The sequence below is a fragment of the Lepisosteus oculatus genome, chromosome 27 (assembly GCF_040954835.1).
Source record: "Lepisosteus oculatus isolate fLepOcu1 chromosome 27, fLepOcu1.hap2, whole genome shotgun sequence".
Lineage (NCBI taxonomy): Eukaryota > Metazoa > Chordata > Actinopteri > Semionotiformes > Lepisosteidae > Lepisosteus > Lepisosteus oculatus.
The window spans coordinates 4,370,978-4,395,654 of NC_090722.1; the positions used below are offsets into that span (position 1 = coordinate 4,370,978).

Genomic DNA, 24,677 nt, shown 5'->3' on the forward strand with positions numbered 1-24,677 from the left:
GCCGACTCCAACTAGGGCAAAGGTTTGCCGGGCTCTGACAAGCACTGGCCTAATTAGGGGGCATAATTGATCTGGTGGCTGGGCGTCAATTTGGCAGAGCAAGAGGAGCGCCGTTGTCTGGGTGCCACCTTCGCATCCAGTTTCGACTGCACTCCCCCCCCCGAAAGCCAAACCATGAGACTGGCTGAGGAAGGCCATCAGAGAAACCAGCCGGGGGGGGGCGGCAGATCAGACAGGCAGGACCATCCTTGACCCCTTCAAAAATCCGGAAAAAGAGAGACAGAGTCACAGGCCACCAGGGGCGACTGACCCATAGTGCTTTGAAATCATAACAACTTATTTCATCAGCCAATTGCCGCAGGTGACAAAACGAATATGTTGCCACACAGCGTCCTCCTCCATATACAGGAAATGTACTGCTCTCACCTGCCACTTCCTGACAAACACATTCCATTCAGGACCTGTCAGACCCGCAGGTCCTAAAACCTGCACACAGCGCTCGTACTGACCACACGAGGTGGTTGAGGTGACAGGAGACCTGTACTTGCAGACCGCAAGAGAAAAGACACATGCCTGAAAAATACCACACTCACACATAATTCCCAGACCCCACCAAAATATGACTTTGCCTCATAATGACTCCTTATTTGTAGATTTTTGTAGAGGGATATATTAAAAAAAAGGGAGGTTAAGCTCTTCTTTTAGTGTGTGCAGGTCTAAAGAGTCCCAGCCTCTAATAAGCTGATGAAGGAGAGTTGTAGAAAAGTTCATCTTGATTCAGGGCACGAGACATCATTTGGCCCATCAGATAATTAATAGTCAGTTGTTCATAGATCCAATTATCTCATCCTCCCTTTTCTTGAAAGTAACCTGGGGATCAGCTTCAGCAACGTGGGCAGCTTGTTTAACACTCCCACCACTCTTTGTGTAAACAGGTGCGGTTTCCACTTCCATGGAGTTTCCACTTGTGCCCTCCTGTGTGTGTGTGTGGCTTTAATGAAGCCAGACATTTTGAGGTGGGATCAGGTCACTGCGTGTTTCAAGTCACCTAAAATTCTTCCGCTTTACAAAGCACTTTGGTTCTGTGCTCAGTGGGTTGTCAAGCAAAAACAATGCGTAGACACACTGGCAGAACAGCACAAAGCTCTGCGTGTACCTGAACCATTACCACAGTGTATAAGAACTGGTTTAAAGCAGTGAGGTCCTCTGCCTTTAGTGTGTCAGCAACTGTACAGATGTGTGCCGATGTTCACAATGTGTCACATGCCTTGAGCAGCAGGGATGTTTGTCCCAGGATTATTCCCAGAAGGTGAGATCATCCCTCCTCTGACGTATCCGTAGCTCTTTTCCCATGGCCTGCGGCACAGCTTAACGAAGACCATCTTATTTTCGGATCTAAAGGCTGCAATTAGAAGGAATGCGTTTAACAATGATGGGAAAAGTGGACTGCATCTCACAGGCCTGGCAGCCAGAGACTTTGCAAATGTGGCAAAACCGTACACAGAGATTAAACTAGAAGAAGTGAATCATGGTTTAACGTGGTTCACTGTCCCAGAGGGGTTGTGGACATGCTGTACTGTACACAGCAGAGAGGTGTTGCAGACAAGCAGCTGTTCTGCTGCTCGGAACAGAACAACAACAGCACAGACCCCAGCCTGTTTACCCACAATCCTCCCACAGGGGTCACGTCCCCCGGTTTCCATCAATACAGACACATTATGTAAGTGAATGCTTGGAATGTTCTGGACACCCTAATACAGGCCTGAAATAGACTGCAGATTCTTCTTACTTCGAATACTTAGTACTTAAACACAACTGACAACATTATATATTTATCCTAGATACACATGGATTTTTAATTATGATAGTTAATTATTCTTTGCATCTATGGAGTGCACTTAATCCCAAAGGATCTCAAAAAGGCATTGCATGTAGGAGAACTTCACCAAGCTCTGAAGTGCGGCCACAACTGATACTATGCTACTCCAGTCCAACTACACATCAGATCAGGTTCACCTCCTGGAACAAGGGGGACTTTAGGGAGGCAATTCTTTACACAAAGGGTGGTAAGAGCATGGAACAAGCTACTCAATTGTGTTGTTGAAGTCTGGTGTCCTTCAAGAAACAGCTGGATGAGATCCTTGGGTGAATGCGCTACTCACTTTCAAATGGGTCGGACAGGCTGAATGGCGCCCCTCGTTTGTGACTCGCCGTGTGTCCTTCTGGGAAGCGCTAGAGATCCAGGGACCTGCGGGGAGACCGGAGGGCGTTACGCTGGCGGAAATCTGGGACGCAGCTGATTTTTCCAGCCTGCTGGGTGCACAGAGGGGATAATGATCAGAAACTGGATGCCCTTGTTTATCGCATTCCAGCCCTGCACCTGTTCCCAGAGCTCTGGGATAGAGGGGGACAGGGAGTGGGGGGCTCAGGGTGCTACACTTCCTTTTTTCAGCAGTGTGCCCCTTCCAGGAATCCAAGTTCTGTACAGCCGCCAGAGAAATTTACAGAGAAATGTACTTTCCCTGCCAGGTGGGCAGAATAGCCAGGCCAAGTGAACTCCAAGTAAGGCTGAGGCAGAGGAGGGCAGTGCCCAGACCGCCCTCGATCCCCCTCCCTAACGGCTGGGTTGAGGTCCTATACAAGCCTGGTTGATGGGGTCTCGTGTTTTCTATCACACAGATGGAGATCTCTGCCTGGTCCAGAGCATCGGCCCAAAACGGGGCCGAATCTTTCTTCTGTTCTTATGCGAGCCCTTCCAGACCAGACTGGCACCTGTTTGCACCCCTGGGGCTAACAGGAGCAAGCAGGGAAGCAGGTCTTGCTTTGCATGGAACAGAACTCTAAATCTTGGGGCAGTGGATCCTCAGTCCTCGAATTATTTGCCCTAACCCCTACACACTGCAAGATCAGCTGCTTCTTGACTGTAATCAGGGTTTACAGAAATCAGATGGCACAGGATGGACTCGTGCACAAACATGCAGAAAGATGTTCATCAGTTCTGAGCCACAGCGCGCAAGTCAGGCATTCCAGAGACAACGACTCCTGTTCCCCTTCCATCATTGTTTTTCCTCTGAGCCCGAGCCTGAGCTTTTCCTGACCTGAAACCCGAGTCTGAGCTGTGATTTAAAGCAGAAACAGCTCACAGAGTGCAAACATGAGACACGGCCAAAAGGAGTTTGAATGCCTGGCGGTCTTCAGCCAGTTTACAGAAAGTAGGACTTTGGGTGCTGACAGGGACAGTATCAAAATAACAGGATCGGCTCTCCAGAGCTGTCCAGGACGTTACAAGCAGTCTTGCTCACAGTGTCACCCTGGCTCAGCTTTCTTCATATTTGCCTGCTTGCAGAAACTGTGATCACTAAATGCTGGAACTAAAACTGCCTGTTGAGTAGTGGCAGGAATGAACGAAAAACATGGAGATCAGACATGCACCGAAATTATTTTTGACACTGAACCTTTTGCAAACCCGTCGTGCACGCAACTACACGAAAGCCAGGCAAAACGTTTCGGCCTATTGCTCTGCTCAGATTGTCTGGCTTAAGGGAGTTCAGAAAAGTCCCAATCGTATCTGGCAGGACTGTGAGATCCCTTTCCCCCTGATATTTCCAAGTGTTTTTATCGGAATCAAATGAGGCCCTCCATGGATTTCACGAGCAGTGCTGTTGTAGCACCAGCTCAAACCCAGACGCTCTACGAAAGGCGAAAGGGCACTCTAATAAATTTTCGCACTACTGTACGTGTCTCTCTGCATGCCCAGCGCAGCTATGTGGGGCTTAGGGTAGCCTTTAAGATTTGCAATGCCAATCACCTGTGCAGCCAAGGACACTGTGGTATGCAGTGTTAGGCTCCCATTACACAGAGATAAATTTAACTTCCTTGCTAAACACACACACACTCGCTCACTGGGCACGACCTGGACGTGTCTGATGTGGAGGTTTTTCTCCAGGGCACGTACCTGTTTTTGTTCTCCCAGCTGTTGGGACGCAGGTTAGTACGGGATCTGTGCTCCCAGGACTAACACAACCTCTTCAAGGTCAGATCTGCCTAATATTCTTCCTCTTCCCCACCAGCTGTGTGTGTTTGTAGGAATAAATATTTTAAGGGTGTTAAAACTGGTCTGTGTGTGTATATATATATATTCAGGTCTGGAACGCAAGTCTGGATTCGTGTAAGAGAGAGATTTAAAGCATAAACCTGAGAGCTTGCCTCCAAGAGGCTGCTGTTTTCTTTGACATTGACCTGGATAGTTCAATGCTTTCACAGTTGTAGAAATATCCCCCACTGCCACTTATTTCTCAGTTCTGAGAAATGTACTTTGCTGTATCACCTTCGGCATGCTGGAGCGAGACTGCATTCTCTTGTAGTCTGAGACTCACCCTCCATCCCCCCCCCCCCCCCCCCAGCCACCTCGCCACCGGCTCATTCACACCACCCTTCCTGTGCATGAGATGCTCTCACGACCCGATTGGCCGGCCGGCCAGATCATCCGCGCTCTGATTGGAGGAGGCCCGTGTTCACTCCGAGGGTGCATGCTCTTGTTTTCCTGCGCTGCAGTGTCAGGCTTTTCCAGCCCCCGCAGGCCTGCTGCTTCCTGTGTACACGAGAGGAGAAGTTCTGAAGACTAAGTCATAGAAACAAAAGTGGGTGGAATGCTGTCGCTGGGGTGACTAATACGCTGTTCTCAGCTGATGACCTTAACCCCTGGTAAACACTGTGCTCATTTCTTGAAACACTGTATGCCCTAGTTTACCAGTTTTATCCTGTAAGAAGGCACTCTCATTTACAAAAAGTGACCCAGCAGGGTAATCACTGGGACAGCTTGTGTGAGGCACCGTGGTCAAGGGTACAGCAGAGTTGTCTATTGAAACTGGCTATCAGATCCAAATGCCCCTTCAGTCTGAGGTCCAGAGCCGTGACCGCCATTTCCTGCTGCTGGACGACAGGAAATGGGCAGGGGGTCACTGACGCTGGGGAAGGCCATCCTTCCAGGCCGTTTTCAGAAACTCCTATCCTCCATAAAGACAGGTGACCTCAAACGTGGGCATGATACGATTAGGGCAGAGCAGTGGCTAATGATCTGCGCCTGTGGCTGGAAGGCTGCTGGTTCAAATCCTGTGGCCGGCAGAGGAATCCTACTCTGTTGGGCCCCTGAGCTGGTACAAGGCCCTGCTCCAGTGGTGCTGTACAATGTCTGACCCTGTGCTCTGACCCCCAGCTTCTCTCTCTTCCCGTCTGTGTGTCTCACGGAGAGCAAGCTGGGGTCTGTGAAAAAACATACCGACCTGACCCCGAAAGCTCTGGGCTGTGGTTCCCTCTACCTTTTTCCCAGGCTTCTCTCTGCTCAGGCTGGTGTGAGAAGCTGGACAAGGGGAAGACAGGAAGAGGACGATCTACTGTACACCGGTCTGTACGTTGTACATCCCCAGCTGACTGGCCTGTGACCTGTCGCACAGTCATTTCCCAGGGAATGGGGAGTTTGTTCACAACACCCACAACCCCTTGTGTAAAGCAGCCCCTCCTTTTCTCAGACATTTCACTGTTCATTGCCATTCTTGTTTCTTTGACTTATTCAGAGCTCTGAGTTTTTGGAAAACTGTCCATAAATTATCATTGTAGCAAGCAGTTGGTTTAAAATGTTTGAGAAGTCGTTGCTTCAGGATTTTATAAACATCCCCTGTCATTTCTGAAACATTCTTTTGAACCCAGCTGTAGACTTCCTGTGCCTTCTTGTTTTCTTGTATTGAAACCAACCTTGGTTTCAATACCCATTTCAGATTTTATTAAAGAAGTAAGGAAATTCACTGCAAATTAAATCCTTCACAATGTCACCTATTCTAACCACCTAATAAAAGGTTCTGTGCGTCTGACATATTTCTGCAGTCTGCAGGTTGTGCAGTCCGTGTGTGTAGGATGAAAAACATCTACAGATACACCTCTTCAATTCTTTTGTTTTTTTAAAGAACAAGTACTTTCAGCATCCCCACAAGTCCTCGTGAAATTCTCTCAAACCTTTCTCAGAGCTTGAGGCACGAGGCTGTTGTGCAAGACCACACCTGACAACTGCTGACAGAAGAGATGCCTCATCCTCAGTCTTCACCATCAACAGCACACAGGCAGAGGACTGTGCATGCCTCCGGAGAGTGACTGCCAGTGTGAAAACGTGGCTCGGCCAATGGGATTGCGAGTGATCACGAGAGACAGCCAATCAGGGACTAGCTTGCTCATGCACTCTGTGGAAGCATGCCTGTTATAGAAGAGGAAGTTGCGGTCATGACAGAGTTATAATTGAGGTATTTTTGTAACAATGTTCTTTTTTCTTTAGTCAGGAGTTTTGAAATTTTCTTAACTGAGAAAGCAACAGCTAATAATATTTTTTTCCAGGTACTTCCTAGAATATCTCAATGCAGTCACTTCCCTGTGTTACAAACACAATTTAACCTTTAAAATTACACTGTATCGACTACAATGTTAGGGTTAGGAGTGACATTAACTTTACAGACTTCATTCAGCTTTTGAGACGATTGGACGTTTATATTAGTGAATCTTCAGAATAGGAGCCTGAAAAGTCAACTCCGTTTATGGAAAAACCTACCTTAATATTATATTTTATTGCCACTTATCTCTAGTATATATATATGACAAAATAAGTCCTGGATAGAAGAAAATAGGAAAGGTAACTAACTAGATGAATTCTTGTTAGTCCTAGCTCGTCTGGGCTACTAGGTTGCTAGTAACTAATTGATCTGAAGATCTAATCCAGCTGTTTCTATACACAAAGGGTTGTGGGAGTGTGGAACAAGATATAGTGTTGAGGCTGATGCCCTGACTTCTCTCAAGAAACAGCTGGATGAGATCCATGGATCCATGGACTACTAACTGCCAAATGGGCTGAACCTCCTCCTGTCTGTAACATCCTGTAACGGGGGTATGGACTTCAACAACATGGCTTAGCAGCTGGTTCCCTACTCCCACCACCCTTTGTGTAAAGAAGTGACTCTTACTCTCAGATGTAAATATTCTTCCCTCTAACGTGGTGAAACAGTTCCGTAAGCGATGTCTCCATGAACATCGGAGCTACAGGAAGACTTTCCTAGTTTGCCAGAGGGCTTTTGTTTGTGTCACATGAAACCATGAAATCTGTTTGATCGGGTGTTGTGATTCACTGTGCGCAATTGTCTGGAGACAGCGAAATGAGTCACCGGGTTTCTTTACTGTTGAGGAAGGTTTATCATAAATAGATCTTTGACTAAACTGCCCAAAACCAGTGTCTTGCTTAATCAAACCGTTGCCTCTGCATCAAATGAATTGCGAATTTGGATTCGTGTCAAGTAGATCTGCGTTTCTCATTTCCTATCTGTGCAAGCGCTGGCCTGCAACAAGGACTGGACTGGACCAAACCGCTACGCAGCAGGAGTCAGGTGGCTTTTCCCCTGCAATAATGCCATACACGCAGGGGGCAGGAAGGCTGCAGGCTGCATACTGTTGAGAATCTGGCAAAGGGTTTTTATAACCAGGCTTTCCCCTCAGGGTAAGAAAAAAACTCGGAGAGGAAACATACAAATTTAATCTCCCAGGGGGCCAGGTCTTCAGACCCCTCGCAGTCGCCATAAAAGGGCACTTTGTCTCCAGTACGTGTTGCTCTCATGCTCAGAAGGAGTTTGGCATCCAGGGCAGGAGCTGTGTTTGGAGTCTGTGCGAGAGACTTTCTATATCAGGGTCTGATCGGTGCAGCCTGTCATCTAAGAATAAATACTTCAGCTCTGGGCCCAATTCCTTTAGCATGAGCTCTGTGATGATGGTCCTTTTAAGCCAGCAGCCATATCACCCTGCAACTCACAACTGGTAACCCACTGAAGCTAAGCAGGTGTGAGCCTGGTCAGTACCTGAATGGGAGACTCCTGGGAAAAACTAAGGTTGCTGCTGGAAGAGGTGTTAGTGGGGGGCCAGCAGGGGGCGCTCACCCTGTGGGTCCTAATGCCCCAGTATAGTGACGGGGACACTATACTGTAAACAGGTGCTGTCCTTCGGATGAGATGTAAAACTGAGGTCCTGACTCTCTGTGGTCATTAAAAATCTCAGGGCGTTTCTCGAAAAGAGTAGGGGTGTAACCCTGGCATCCTGGCCAAATTTCCCCATTGGCCTTTACCAATCACGGCCTCCTAATAATCCCCATCTAATTGGCTTCATTAACTCTATTAACTAAGGCTGCCGTCGCATCATCCAGGTGGGGTTGCACACTGGTGGTGCTGGAGGGGATCCCCATTACCTTTAAATCGCTTTGAGTGGAGTGTCCAGAAAAGAGCTATATAAATGTAAGCAATTATTATTATTAATCTAGAAAAGTACGGCATCATCTGCTGCAATTTGTTTCTAAGGTGTCAGAGTATGTGAGCCATACGATGTGTTACTACCTGCAGTATGGATTAAGTGATCTAAACGGCTTCATGCACACCTCAAGTAGGCAGCTGCATCAGCATGTGTAGGCTGCAAAGCAACAAGTGAAGGTTTATTCCAGGCTGGAAAGAGAAGAAAAGAAACACAATGTTTCAGCTATGGAGCCTCCTTTGGGTGTTAAACAGAAGTTGAGAATTAGAACTGCGCAATGATCTGGAGCCCCCCGTCCATCAAAACTCTGTTAGAGAGAGAGAGCTCACTTTATTGGGCCCTATACAATTTCTTGCATTAGAAATTTGTCTTTTTGCAGACCCCAGCTTGCTTTCCATGAGACACACAGACAGGGAGAGAAGCTGGGGGTCAGAGTGCAGGGTCAGCCATTTATACAGCACCCCTGGAGCAGCTAGGGTGAAGGGCCTTGATCAGGGGCCCAACAGAGTAGGATTCCTCTGCCGGCCGCAGGATACGAACTGCCAACCTTCCAGCCACAGAGCCACCTCACCGCCCAAGCACATCATTCCAAGCACATTTTATTCCAAGCATTTTCTGTCCTGTATTCTTCATGCTTACCCTCAGGAATCATTAATTGTGAAAGAGGAGCTAGACAGAGATAATATCTCGCAAGTCAGGGCTCTATAACAGAGTATAGACAGACACAAATACAGGGAAAAACAGGTCTTTTCAACTCAAATCTCTTTATCAACATAGACCTACTCTCACACCCACCATTTTGATGAAATATTTAAAATTTCCCCAGCTGATCTATGCAACACTTCTGTTTTGCCTTGACAAAAAAGTCCGAATCGTTACCAAAATAACTCTTGTTGCCACCACAGATTTCACAGCTACTCATTTCCACATTTCCTGGGTGACAAAGAGAGTCTGGTCTCCCGTGATTGGCTGAGCTCTGTGATCATGCGTGCTCGGATTGGCTGAGAAGCTTTTTCACACGGGCAGTCATGCCCAAAGTGCATGCTCCCCTCCGCCCTCCATCACTGAACTGCTGCATTGTTATTTTTGGCACGCCTCCACAGGCCCCTGTGCTGCCAAACAGAAAGTGAGATGCCTGAACCCTTCGTCAGCTATGCTCCAAAACAGCGGCCTGGCTCTTGTAAGGGAGAAACTCTGAGCCAGCAGCTGGTGAGGTCAAAAGTTTGCCCTAGAAACTGTGAGAGGCTCTGTCCATATCCAGAAGAAGTCTCACCCAACTCCAGCACATGAAAGCTGCAGATAAAACTATGGATGTGTTTATGCCTTTGGAGTCTATGAGTTGTTAACCGGATTGATATAAGAATTAAGCAATCAAAATGGGGTTGAAATGCAAGCAGTTGTGCAATTAATGTGGAAAGACTAATGTTGCATGAACGATTTGGAAGGGGAAAGATGCATTGCAAATAACCAAACAAGATCCTTGCATCAATTAGCTACTAGTAACTAACGAGCTATGTGGCTTTGATGACCCCCTGTCCACTGTAAACCTACGGTGTGTGTTGTTTCTTGCTGGGGCCAGGGGGAACCCAAATTCCCAATTATATATACACATCTCCCTGGCCAGAGCACAGCTAATCACTCAGTGATCAGCAGTGATTGACAGCTGCAGAACCCTGTAGGGTGATGAAGACTCCCAAGACACCCAAACTTTGTATTTCCTTTGAAATTCTGATTTCACACTGGGTGCAAGTTGTTTTTTATTTGTGATACGTGGTTAGGAAGAAACCGTGTTGTGTAATAAGAATAATAATTAATAATAATTGCTTACATTTCTATAGGGCTTTTCTGGACACTCCACTCTAAGCACTTTACAGGTGATGGGGATCCCCTCCACCACCACCAGTGTGCAGCCCCACCTGGATGATGCTCCAGTCCGCTCCCCACACACCAGCTCTCAGTGGGGAGGAGAGCAGAGTGATGATGCCAATACACAAAAGGTCTACAATGCCATACTGTGCTTTTAGTCAGTGGAGTAGGTTTACACAGACTAGAGAGCATGTGACCCCCCAATGAAGGGGACACTGGTCCTTTGAAGAATGACCCCCCCAGCAGTGCTGGTCCCCACTTATACACCTGGGTGGACTGGAGCCACTGGGGTAAAGCACAAGGCTACAACAGTAGTGTCACAGCAGGGATTCGAACCCACAACCCCCTAGTCAAGTGTACAGAGACTTAATCATTGCTGGGCAGCTCCCACAAGCACACGCCTTGCATGAACATTCTCACCGTTTTCCAAGCCTCACGCTGTGTAAGCTTTTCCACAGTTTTCCAGAGGTTTCATCACAGTGTACCAATGATCTCCGGGCTTCACTGGGATTCCCCGTGGTGTACTATACAGTACTGTGTTCTTACCATGGTGTTATTCTCTATAAACGAGCAAGTTCGCATACGATGCTCGCTGCCCCCGCGGCAGTGTAGTACTTAAACCAAACTAAATTGACCTGATAATTTAGTTACATCCCTTTGTTAATTGGATGTTGCTGCTTCAGTGGTGCTCTACTGGGGTAAAGGGGGCTGTCCAACGTCCCTCTGATCCAACCCCCCCCCCCCCTCCTCCGGAGCAAGGGAACAGCCCACAGGAGGGATTGTGGGATTGATCTGACCTGGGAGAATCAGCACAGATGAAGGCCACACTTAGCAAACGTCAACGGTAAAACAGAAGCACAACAAATTGCATGAATAAAAGATCTACAAGTTTTTTTTCCATGAAATTGATTTGTCACAACCATATGGAATACAGTTAGCACTAGTCGTCCATGAGATGGGGCGCTCGATGTCTTTTTTTAAAGGAATGTTAGAACTCTCTCCTGTAGTGAAGTACATGGAGATTACTGGCCATGTGGTCACTCCTCGCTGGGATTAACAACGTGCTGTTCCATACTCTTTCCATGTTATCATAAAGCTAATATGTACTTCCCAACGGAGTTAATAAGGTCATCGCTGGCAGAAAAAGCCGGCCACGGTCTCTAGGTGTTTCTGCAGTGTGGGTTTCCATTATCTCAGCGTGCCGGGGGAGTGAGGTAACAGTGGTATCGCTGTCAGACGCAGGTGTAAATCGGTCACAGGAGAAGCCCAGCGACCGTCTCCAGGAACCTGCCTGGCCGTCGCCTAGCAACACCGGGCCGGCTGCTTCAGCCCCGCCCTGCAGGAGGCGACATGCTGGACGTGCCGGTCAGCCCCACTGTCCATGTTTGCGCCGTTTCCCCCCTCCCCCCGCCCCGGTGTCGCTCTGTGAAGCCCCCGGGGACTAGTGGGGCTCTTTAGGGGCGGCCCAGGCAGCCTCAGAGCAGCAGTGGTGACACAGACCACACCGACGCCAGGACAGCGTTTGCGAAGACACAGACCTGGACTGAAGCAAGTGGGATCACCCAGTTGGCCCAGAGGGACGCTGTGGTGCGAATCCAGCCTTAACCACCACATGCCACATGGACAGCCAGTGCACAGCCACCCCTTAAGACCTTTTTATTGGAATTGTCTTCTTTGTAAGAATTGAGCACGTTGTTGAAATGAAGTTTCTGAGGGGTCGTTTCCACCCAGGAGAGGAGAAAGAAGAACCGCTACACTCCAGGAACACCTGAAGAAGGCTCAAGAGCTGAAATGTGGTGGTTCTACTTCTGTAGCAGCTTCTGTTTCTGGATAAACCCACGGTTTCTTCTGCCACGTGTTAGGAAGTTCAAATGTTTAGCACTTAGAATTAGTTTTTAGAGCAGAACTTGTCTGCCCCCCCGACCAAATAAATGACTCAGAGTAGGGGTGGTCAGAATCAATCGGAAACGTGGGGTAACACCACCACCCCAATAATCTCTCTCCTTTAACTAGATCAGCCCTCCTTTACCGTAACAATAATAATACTGACTTTTATTTATAAAGCGCTCTTCCAAACACAAGGACACTGTATGTAGCGATAAAGATTGAGATAAAGTGCCAAAAAAAGTAAAATCAGAAAAAATATAAGCAGGAGCACACCGGTCTATACAGACGGGATGAAGGGTAATCAGACCCAACAGAGACTTGCTGTTCCATTTCCTCGGCTCTTCCGCCGTGGGCAAGCCGCCTGGCTCAGAGGCACTGTTTACCCAGGGATGTCCCTGAGGCAGCGGAAGCGCCACGCCCACTCCCCGAGGAGGCCCGCGATTGGTCGAGCCCCGCGAACACTCGCCCTGCCATTGGCTGGGAGGCTTTCTCACATGGCCTGTGCATGCTCTCCCCGCTGCAGCCGAGCGCTTCAGCCGGCGTCATGGAGCTGTGGGTGGCAGCCCGAGACAAAAACCCGCTGCTTCCAGCTCCGACTGTAAACTGTAATCGACTGGCTGCCTGACATCAGCTTTGATCATGTCTCCCCTCAACGCCTGGCCTCCTAAATTTAACCCTCACCTTGTGCTGCTATTGTTTCTAGACACAGCAGCGTAGTGCTTCATACCAGGACAAATAGTGAATGTAGTTATTCCTACATTGATCCTATCTGATCAGCAATAAAAAAAAACACTCTTCATCTCCAAGTCGTGACTTTTATATATAAAACAACAGAGAAGATACCTTTCGAAGGGGCATACGATATCAGATAACAAAGCAATTACAATGTACTTTTTACGTATCTTGAAGAGGGCTCTAATCTAAAATTCTGCTGCCTGTAATAATAATTTTGGCTACATTTTATTCTAAGTCACTGTAGTTTTCAACCACAGTGTGGTCTACGAGCTGGTCAATTTATCTGTCGGGGGTCTGTCCTCTGACATTAACGCCAAACTAAGCGTTTGGACACTATGGTGTTTGGGTTTGCTCCGTTTTGTGCTTGGTGTTGTGTTGCTGTTGCATTAGTTCCCAAGGGGGCGACTCACTTTCACAAGGGCTGACTGACGGCTGTCTATCCCACACCGAGCCTGCAGCCCGGCCTGTTTACCTCAAAGCCCCGAATACTGAGCCTGAAGGCACAGCTCGGCTTTGGACTCCTGGGTAACAGAAGCCAGCAACCGTTTAAACCACCTATTGTCAAGCTTGTCCGATGGCTCCTCAGATAACAATCCCTCCAGCAGGGAAGACACGAACAGCAGCGGCACCTGCCACATGCTCCAGCCCATGGCTGGGTTGCTCGTTCCACACTCCCACCACCCTTTGGGTAAAGAAGCACCTCCTTTTCACCTCTACGCTCACGTTCCAGTGCTCAGTTTCGGAGAAGGGCCCTGGCTTGGCTGTGCCAGTCGCCTTTGAGGTTTCTGGACACTTGCACCAGACTTCAGATATTGAGAAACGACAACCAGCGCGCTGCATGACGCACCGGACTCTGAGGAGCCACCCGCGCAAGCGGGGAGGAACAGGCCCTTCTCGCCCGTAACTCTTCCTGCCTTCCTAGTGCAGTGAGGAGAGAGAGCTGGCCCGGCTTGCAGAGGAGATATCTGCCGAGAGCAGAGTGGCGCTTCGAGTGCCTCTTCAGCGCGCTGTGCTCCCGGCCGCGGCTCAGCGTCTAATCAGCTCAGCGCAGCGGGGGAGCCGATCCGCCACTCTCACTTCAGAGCGCTGCCCTGCCTACCTGTTAACAGGCACTGGAGTGGCGCCGCTGGCTTTGAACATATTCTCCTCTCGCCATTCTCCGACTGCGGGTCTCTCCACCCCGCCCCGCCCCCGCCGTGCTGTTTAACGCGGCGCGCCGGCCAGCGGCGGTCCGCCGGTCCTTCCGGGCACGGTCACTCACTGCAGGCCCAGGTCAGAGGGCCCGGGCAGCCCCGGTCACAAACCACCACATCGGGGTAAACCGTTTCATTCTCGAGCGGGGAGGGGGATAGTACCGATGGGACACACTTCTGCTCTTAGTTTCCGGACATCGCAACATGATCGGGCAATTTTCTCCTTTTACGAACATAAAACCATAAGAGAGTCTTTATTATCACCGGGGGGTATTTTACACCGGCAGCAGTGTTGGTGTACAGACGGAGAGAAGAAAAGAAAATCGACAGGAACAACATTATACATATTTACATAGAAGGCCAACTGTTAAGTAACAATATGGCCACAGGTATGAATGAGAACTGGAATCTGTTGGTTTCGGGGAGTCGGTATCTGCGTTCTGATGGGAGTGACTGGAAGTTATTAAACAAGGGGGTTGAAGGATCATCGCAGGTGGATTTTGTTTTACGCAAAACATAAGAACAGCTGCAAACGAGAGGAGGCCATTCGGCCCGTTAAGGTATTTGCTAATTAGTTAGTTAATCGATCGAGTTATTGGAAACTGCAACTTCAATCCACTTTCCCGGTTTCCGACAATCTTTCAAAGAGCGAGAAGGCGCTTGAATGGCGCACCAAGCAGAGGGAGACCATGCAAACTCCACACAGACAGCACCACGGGTCTGGAATCGAACCCAAGGTCACTAGTAAAGAGTAAAGATGCAAAGGAGGCTCTATAAACATGTTTGTACCTTTCAGTACTCGGACACACATAACCCGAAGAAAGCAAGGTATTTGAAGAAAACGTTAGAACCAGGACATTCGCCCTGAAACTTAACCAGGAAGAGCCCGTCTTTCTGGCTCTTCTCGGATCAGTCAGGCTGTAAACAATTCTGAAGGTGACTTCAGTATGTTAACCTCCCACTTAGCTGTGCCAGCCAGCTACGATTAAGTCATCAGATTCCTTGTGAAAACCGACCCCGGCGGCGTCAAACCGCAGAAACACGGGCATGCTTACTCAGGCAAAACAGACTGAAAACTGACACCGGCCGCCTATAACCTCAAAAGCGCCATGCCTAGCACTCGAATGAACGTTTGCTCAGCCCGAGGTGGAAATTTCCCGCGGCGGACAGCGGCGCTCGGTCAGTCGGTGTCCGAGAGGAGCCTGACTGCGCGTTTCAGACTCCGGGCCGCGAGACCAGGTGCTCCCCTCCCTTGCCCAAGGAGCGCGCGAGCCCCGACCCTCCGGTAACCGACTGCCCCTCCAGAAGCTCACACAGCAGGGTGTGTGTGTGTGTGTAACCCAGACCCAGCCTCGGAGATACCCCCAGGAATAAACATTTCACCACAAAACTGACACTCCTGATAACGACCTTTCCTCTCATTGCTCTTGACCTTGATATTCTTGATTGATGATTATAGGTTTAAACCATGAAACCCGTGGTTGGCGTTTGAGTATATAGTTAGGACCATAAAAAAATAATCACACTTGGAACTTTGACGAGAAAATAAACGGATGGAGCGACGAGGTCACGGGTTAAAGGGGATTTTGGGCGTGAAGGACACTGGGACAGAAGACTTGGGAAATTTACTCACTAACGATTGTTCAGAAAAATGATGTTTTGGACTGAAACATCGCTTGGGCTTGGGTCTCCTCTAATTACAGTATGCTTATCAATGAGGACGAACACAGCAGGCTCGTGTGTCCAAGTCCTGAAACTATCTTGTGTCACCTGGTAGTTATAGGTAGCTGAGGTGTAAAATCAACTCTGCAGGAAAGATTATTGAAACGGTCACAAGAGATTTGAAGTCGCAGCTAGAACAGTCTTGGCGCAGAGGGACGGGACCAGATCAGCAGAACATCCCAATTGTAGACCGAGACTGTTCTGTGTATGAAGACAAAACTGAGCAGGGAGCGATTACTGTACAGTATGTGCATCATAACAACACAGCAATTTTACAGCAGACAGGTTGTAACAGCGTTAGACAGAGCGCGTCATGTGGATTAGGAAATATTATAGACCCCTGTCTCCACAATAACATACGCCGCACAGTCTTTGAAACTCATGCACACACATCAAATAGGTGCCCATTTCATCTCGAAAGACTGCAGGGTTTTTTCTTCTATACATTGTGCTAACTGTTCTCTTGATCGACCCAGCAAAGTTGCAAAGACAAAAAAGTTGCAGTGCAAAAGTACAAAAACACGACGGCATTTATTTGCCTCCACAACAAATCCATTTACAGACTTGACAACAGATTACAAACCCTACACTGCAATGCACTGGATTGTGGCCGAATTCAAAGGCTAATATTAATGCACGCACGATACATGACGTTTGGTATATGCAGGAAATGCACACAAAATGCATTGTACTTTCACGCTGATCTCGGTCCCGTGTTTAGAACATCACGCAGGTTTACTTTCACATTTAAAGACAAGTGACTTGGCAAGGTGTTCTTGCAACAACAGACGAGAAAATTCATTGGAAGGCGAACCACGCCTAAGAAATATCAATCCCAGTTTGAAAAACAAAAGTGATAATATTGCGCAACTCAGTTGTTTATCCCAACTTCTGCTTTCTTCTGTTGATGCAGCTCCAGAGCCTGAACTAGGGGACGGTCTGTACCCATGGCTCGGCGAAAGAGCGTCACACACCGCCGCCAAGTGGAGAGAAGCAGAACTGCACGCTCTCGTTCTTGAAGTTCAAAACGCACATAGAGCCATTAAACCAGAGTATTGCTACTGCCGATGTTGGACGGTATAAAAGACGTTAGGTGTAATACAATTAAAACTTCTAAATGACCTCTGGAGCAGAAGTGCGTCATTTTCCACTACAGTGTCAGTTACACTGAGTGACACCACAGCAATACAAACCCGACAATGATATTGATGAACAACTGGGAAAATCCCATTAGCAATGTGTAAAGGATTTAACACCAAAAAATAGACAACAGTTCGATTGAACTGCAATTAAGCAATATGTCAATAAGTGTAATTACAACTGCAAAGGCAATTCTGCAACAGAGGTGGCCCAGTGGTGCACTGGTCAGCACTGGTGCCTCGGGTTCAATTCCAGACCTGGGGTGGTGTCTGTGTGGAGTCTGTATGTTCTCCTTGTGCTCACCTGGGTTTCATCCCACAGTCCAAAGAGATGCTGGTCTGTTAATTGGCTTCTGAGAAATTGGCCCTGGTGTGTGTGCTGCCTGTGATGGACTGATGTCCTGCCCAGTGAACCCTGCCTTGTGCCTGTTGCTTGCTGGGATAGGCCCAGGCTGCCCTGCAACCCTATACTTGATAAACAGGTTAGTGAATGGATGGATGGAAATTATGCAAAGGTTCAGGCATAAAACAGTTGTCTTCGAAGTGTATTGCAATTATAGCTCTTGCAAACTGTAACCCAGACTCTGTGGTGTAATTAACCTGTAGGAAACAATGCATTGCTGTAAGGTACAGTAGTACAAATTGTGCGTTTTAGTAATGTCTAAGAGGACCTGAACGTGTTTTGGCAGAAACGCGTGTTCTGTAGAAAGAGGAAGTGCCGAGCACAGCCTGTTCTCTCGCGGACCGCAGGCTGACGTGAAAAAAACAAGACGCCACGAGTCCCAATACCAACAGGCACGCAGCGCGCGCGCATCCTCCCCTCCCATCTCTTACGTCTCGACCTCCACACGCGAACAGGGGGTGTGAAATGCGCACGGGCAAATAAACACGGCGTACCCCTACCCGTCCCGGGGTGTTTTGAAACGCATAGCCCCGAAACTTAGCCGACAGGTAAAGTGGCACAATGCCGAGCATAAAACAGAGCAGGCCCTAACCCCGCAGCATTTACAGCCTCGAGCATCCTGCAGGGCCTGCAGCAGACAGTTTAAACTGTATCTGCACTGGAGGCTCGGGCTGTGGGTATATTCAATACCACGACGCTTTGACAGCAACAATTTTAACTGTAGTAAATTTTACAACTTCAACCGAAATCACGCAATAATACGTTTATACCGTGCTTTCAAAGAACATTTACAGGGCATTTGAATTAAGCAGATGGGCATATTATAGGTGCAGTATGTAATCAAATCGTGTTCTCTCCAATTGCAGGTCAAATCTAATGTAACACACCGACACGGTGAAGTCATACACAGATATGTCTTGATTTCTGTTCGTTCTTGCGGCTGCTAGTCCTGCCATTCTCACAGCTTCCGGTCTCGCGTCGGGGGCGTTCAGCGCGTGGGCAGCGGTTTGCACACAGAACAGCGCGTTCCCGGCTGCTTCCTCCGCGAGCACTTGTAGTCCCGGCGAAGAGACACGTCTGCGCCGTTTGTGACGGACCCGGGCGGAGCTGCTACCTTCGCAAAAGAACAGCGGTATTCACGTCCGCTGTCGCTTCTGCGTGACTGAGTTCATTTCTACATACAACTATACAGTACATCCGCCGTAATGAAAGAAACACAGAATGCAAAGATACTGTAGCAATGAGACATACAATATAAGCAATTCTGTAGCCAGTATTATTATTAAGTTGCAGTGAACTTATAGTAGATAAATAGTCTTGGTACAGTGATGCAAATACAGCACAGTACAACACCAAGCACAAACAGGAGCAGTTACAAACGGCAGCACTGGCAGCCTGGCCTTCTACAGCACATGGACAGTCTGTACTGTTTCCAGCTCAGAGGAGAGACTGGATTAGGCATAAATCGTGGGATTCTCCAATTCCAAAACATTTCCTGAAATCCTAGAAAATTGGAATGGGGTGTATTTTTTAAGGGGTAAGAAGATTCAGCTGCACTTGTGTATCTTTCCCCCTCCAAGCTGGTCAGAACCAGTCCCCCCACCTGTGTGCAGTCCAAGCCACCAATCCTGTAGGAGCCCTTGTGCAGGGGGAGGGACTGGGCTACGTGCGGCTCTGCAGAGGCAGCAGGCGAGGGTACACATTCCTCAGCCTCTCCTCAGTCTTCCCCAGCGCCTTGACCAGCCTCTGACTGACAGCCACACACGTGTGCACACACACCTCCCAGCTCCCCCAGAGCACGCACACACACACACCCCCAATCCCTCAGCCAGTGGCGGTTTAAGGTGATCAGAGGCCCCCATCCAATTACTAGAAAAAAGCGAGAGAAAATCCTGTAATAATTCAGTGACGCGTTCGGAGTACGAGCCTGCTACCGATTCAAGCGGAATGTAAGAACACATACATTACACAGGGGAGTCCAAATACACACACACTACAGCAGCCTGTAATGCAAGTACAGCAATACAACCAATAAATCAGATTCACAGCCAACCTGCGAGCTGACAACAGAAATCCTGCGCACGCACAGCCGAGACCAGCGACCACCCCGTTTGAGCGCGTTTTTTCAAGAGCAGCAGGACACTCCCCACTCGTGCGAGTCCACTGCAGTCAATAGACTCAAATCAGTCATTACACGGCATCGACGGGGAGATATGTTTCTAGATGGGCTGTCAAGAAGGGATCAAACTCGCTGATAGACTTCGAGGACACCCGTGAAGTTCCCGTTGTCGGGGCGCCCGAACATTTCTCTGCGCCCCCCTAAAAGGCAGCCCTCGCTCAGCTAAAAACCACCACTGCTACCGCCATTTTCAAGACTTTAGTCCAATACTCATATTCACTTTCAAACTGTCTTTATCGTTCTGAATCTATTCGACCACAATCAGCACATCGCATAGCGTTATGCAACCCCAGCCTTTCTACGGCTCTCCGACACTTCGTGTTCAGCCAGGCGTGCTGCGGCGTTTTCCCAATCACTACAGCCTGCGGTCAGTCCGGACTGATTATCACCGCCCCCAAATAATTTACATGCGAAACAAAACACCAGCAGCCATTCTCTTGCCACACACTGGCCATTTCCGAGTTCTCTTTTGAAGAGGGTTTCAGAGAAATACCTGTTTTGGTGTCTATGTTGTCTTTCCGATGCTGCAAGCTCCGCGTCTTGGTTTTGACACGATTTCGGGCCCAGTTTAGCTCAGTATGGCCGCCTCTGCTCATCTATTTCACCTCCGCATCCTGGGGCCGAGCTGTAGGAAGCGGGAGCCGGTGTTGCGGTCTCTGTTGGCCCCACGGTAGCAGGTGCAACAGTCACGGCGGCGGCTCGGACACGGCTCGTTGGTCTTGTGGGGATGGTGGTGGCGTTTCAGATGGCTCTGCCCGCGACTCGTGTTCCTTTGATCCCGTTGCGGGAGCTGGCTCAATCTGGGGCTCTTTTGAAGTAGATCCTGCTCACGGTGCCGTTTTTGCGCCCCACTATCATATTTGCTATCGCACCTGTTGAGGCTAGCCACCGTAAACGTGCACCAGAGATCGCCCGGTGAAGCCGCCAAAATAAATTTGAAATGCGAACCTGTTGCATTTGACCAATCATTGGTTCACAAATTATTCAACGTTTTAATGGACCAATGGGGACCCACAGGTCCGTTTAAAAAAAAAAACCCAGCAAGTCAGGTTAGGCTACAGGTTACAGGCTACAGGTTATGCTAGCCTGTTCCTTAATCCACCCCTGCCCCAGCACACCCCCCCCTGCCCCAGGCCAGCGCTCACCTGTCCTGCACCAGGAATTCGGGACACCCCACCTGTGAAACGCCGTGCCCCGTGGGACACCCACCAGAAGCTCAGTCAAGAGAATATCACCTTCTCTTCTCTACACTGATTCCCAGTGGCCTGAGGCTCTCCTGGACCACTGAGGCTCGAAGGAGGTTCTCCATCTTGAAGATGTACGATTGAGCAGAACTCAAAGCCATAGCTAAGATCTAATACAAATTGAACTCGAGCAGATGCCCGAAAATGCTTTTTAAAAACTTTTTGCATAACAAATCAGCTGAATGTGAACCGTACTGCAAGCCTGTGACTAAATGCAAGAGGAGGGCAAGTTCTGCTGTGCTGGACAGCCTGCTCTCACCTTGCAGTTTTCTTCCCAGTGTCCCTCACCTCACTAATCTCCGCAGAGGTACAGCCATCGTCAGCCTTGGGGGTCAGTTCAAACCTAGCAGCAAATCAAGCACACAGGGCCACAGCTGGTTACTACAGGGGAATTCATTCCAGACAGGGAATAGCCAACACTTCTTTACACAAAGAGTTGTGGGTGTCTGGAGTAGGTCGAATGACCTCCGCTAGTTAGTGATTCCCCTTGTGTCCTTATATCAAACGGTGTGCAGAAAGCTCTCATATGTTAACGGCTGCGGACCTTTCATCACAGCTCTGATCCTGCTTGAAAGAGACAGACAGCACGAGTCTGGGAGAGAGCAGCAGTTTGTTGGATGTGCAAAGCTGTGATTTCTCTCCCATCTGTATAGTCAGGCCCTCGTGAGTCAAGACCAAAGCAGTGTGTCAGTCGCTCGCCGACTTCATTTCTCATCTCTGTGGTAGCGGTTTGAAATTCCTGAACTCCTGCTCGCATGTTTCATATGGGCATACGCTGTTTTTCTTGATAGGAATAAGGCGATAGATAAAGCCTTCAGACAAAGAGACCGCCCTTTTTGTGAAGGTGACCTCAGAGTGTGCCAAGGTAGCATGTGACTACACCCTCTTTATGCACTGAGGAAAGAGGACTTAACCGGTCTTGGCTAAACTTATTAGTGTCCAGATATTAACACATGGGTTTCCCTTGGTGCACATGAGTGCTGGTTTTTTAAAGGGTTTGTAGGAACCAGAAGAATGTCGATGGAAAAAACGCTGTATAAATGCAAACAATAAAGGGGTTCTGCAGCTCTTTCTGCTACTTTCACAGGCTGCAGGGTTCAGAGTTAGCAAAGCAGGCTGAAAATACTCTGGCACACTTTTCTATCACGTGCAGAACGGAAGAGACCCCAGGACCCTGAGAGGGGGTTCCTAGCAGGGCTGGTGGAAGGGGGAGGGGGGGGGGGTAGAGTTCCCTGGAAGGGGGTCTCAACACACCCAATTCATTAACCCTACCCCAATCCTAATTATCACACTGCAAATGACAAACCTGTTTCACTGGGAATGACAACGCCCAAGATGAAAGCGTCATGGAGCAAAATCCAGGCTTAACCCGCTTGGCTGAGGGCTGACCTCCCAGCCTTGGGACAAGAAGGCCAGGACCCTCATGCAGGGTGACCGAGGGGCAGCTGCAGAGGTGGAGATGGGGTGGAGGTGGGATGCAAGAGACGTGCAAGAGAGAGACACAGGGATCTCGCAGGTATTTATAGCGTTTGCGAGAGGAATGGATTGTCAGGAGCGATCGCTAATTACTGACAGCTGCGTGAGCATCTGTGTCAGGCCCTGCATGATTCCCCAGGACGGTCTGAGCTCAGAACTCGATTCCACTTCTGCTGCCCTTTTGCTCGAGTTATACTTGGAAGGAAACCTTCTTGTTTTCCAAAGGCAGAAAGGAGGAAGTGAGAAAGCAGAACCGCCTTCAGTGTTCCAAGTCATGTGCTGTACAGTCACGTCATGTTCCTGAGCTCAGCAGAGCACCAGGGCTACAACTGAGATTCATCATCCTGACCGTGTCGGTATGGCTCCTTAGGAGGTCTGAGGTCTTCAGGTGATCAGTTAAGGCAGTCTCTCCTACGAGACTTAACACCAGTTATTCAGAATAATTCTCCTGAGATTTCGTACCACACAGTTAACATTAACCAGCACCAACAGCAACACAACAGAGGCGTAAAGTTGCGTTCGTTTTTCTTGCACGGCTTGTCACTGAGACGCAAAACTCCAAAACCGTTCAGCACAGAAGTCTTGTAGACGCAGCAAAACGGGATCTTTAAGAATCCCCACCCACCCACAAACCCACAGCTGACAGAACTGTTTTCGTTGTGTTTTGCAGTGTTTGCAGAAAACTCTTCTGCTGAAAGAAGAACTGCAGCAGAAATCTGTCTCCCCGGGGTCCTGACCACAGCAGGACCTCAGGGTCTGAACTCACCTCCCACCTTTCTTGGACAAGGCTGCAGGGATCGTCCAATTGCAGTGTTGTTTTTTTTTAGACACTTTGAAATACGTTGATTACAAAAACCAAGTTCAGCACAGTTCAAATCACACTTGTGCAGTACAGAGCAATCTGTCTCATCTGATGGATTACTCAACACCAAGCAGGAACAATGTGGGAAGATAGAAACGTGATGATGTCTTCAGAGAGGCGTGGAAACATGATCGGTTTTCATTCTGCTTAATCAATTAATTGAAATCAATTAGAGGCGCAGCACACCCCGAGATACATGACCTCCCAGTATGATAGACTACACAGATTTTGCAAAGAGCTTACAGAGATGTTAAATTAAAATATATGTATTTATGAAATGCATGCAGTGCATTTAACAACTTGTTAAAAAGTGACCAATGCTAGGTATTTTGTTCCTCTGTAATTATAATGTTCATGAGACGTGTTGAGGTGTTGGGAGCATCAGGACTGAATCCCTCTATATTCTGTAAATACAATCCGCTAGTTAGAAGCTAATTGATCCCAGGATCTCATCCAGCTGTTTCGGCTTCAACAGCATGGCTGGTTAGCCTGCTCCCCACTCCCACCACCCTTTGTGTAAGGACATGCCTCCTGCTCCTGGTTTTATATGCACTTCATGCAGTTCCCTCTTGGAAACCTCCTCGACTTTTGATTTCACTTCTGATAAAGACAAAAGTCCACTTGGCTGTTCTTGGTCAGTATCTTTGAGGATTAAAAATACCAGCGTCTGGTCTGCTGCCAGCCTTCTCTGTTCAAAACTAAAAGCTCCAGTTCCCCCAGCCTACCTTGTCAGACCCTCCCTTCCAGCCCAGGAAGGCACCTGGTTCCTCTTCTCTGGACCGACTCACGATCACCAGAATATTTCCTGTCACATGCTGACCAGAATTGAGCACTGTCATCTAAGTGAGGCCTAACTAGTGGTACCATCTGTTTAAGGGAGGGTGCAGGCATGACAAAGGGCCAGCGACCCCCTGTCCCAGACATCCCTGTCTGTCCTGAAGGGAGAAACCCGGCACACACCAGGTGACTTGATGCCAGGGTTCGATATCCCGAAAGGACTCAGCGGAGCTGGTCCGACAGATCTTCAGGATCAGCAGGGAGACAGGGGCTTGGGGAAATGGGAAGGAAGTGTTTTTTTGCACTTAGCACTTAGAATCATCCGCTTAGCACTAGACTATGACCCTCTTTACTCAAAGAGTGGCCGGTGTCTGCATTGTGCCGCTGAGTGTTCTAGAAACAGCTAGATGAAATCCGAAGAGCCTAATGTGCAATCAGACCAAACATGGACTCGGCTCCTAACCTGTAACCCTTCTGATGCTCTGTCGTGGGGACAGCAAAATCATGACTTGCAACATTAATTGCTACTGTACGCATCATGTGACGTCGGCACGTAACTGCTACACTTCTTACTCGTAGTTAAAAATTTGCACCCCTTGTTATTTCAAGCAGCCCTCAAATAAAGTTCTGTCTCGTGAAAATCGACTTTTTTTTTTACAAGAAACAGCCGTCGCAACGACACCACGGCATCCAGTCACAGGGAGACAGCAGCGAAGACAACGGTTTTTTTTTTTCATAAAAGGTTTTATTTAAAAACCACACAAAATGGCTTTAAAAACATCTACGAGTTTTAAAATGCAAAGTGTCAAACCAAATTACGCTTCAAAAAATGTCGAAAATTTCTCTTTGAGGCAAAGAGGTGAAGGAAC

At 48.5% G+C, this 24,677-nt stretch overlaps 1 long non-coding RNA gene across 1 annotated transcript; it reads right to left on the minus strand.

Moving 5' to 3' along the window:
* Nucleotides 1-942: 942 nt before the first annotated feature.
* LOC107075460 (uncharacterized) lies at nucleotides 943-20,204 on the minus strand. Its single transcript, XR_001476981.2, has 3 exons — nucleotides 19,943-20,204; nucleotides 2,163-2,248; nucleotides 943-1,402 (listed from the first exon to the last, which is right to left on the minus strand). It is a non-coding gene; the product is annotated as an uncharacterized lncRNA (long non-coding RNA).
* Nucleotides 20,205-24,677: the final 4,473 nt, after the last annotated feature.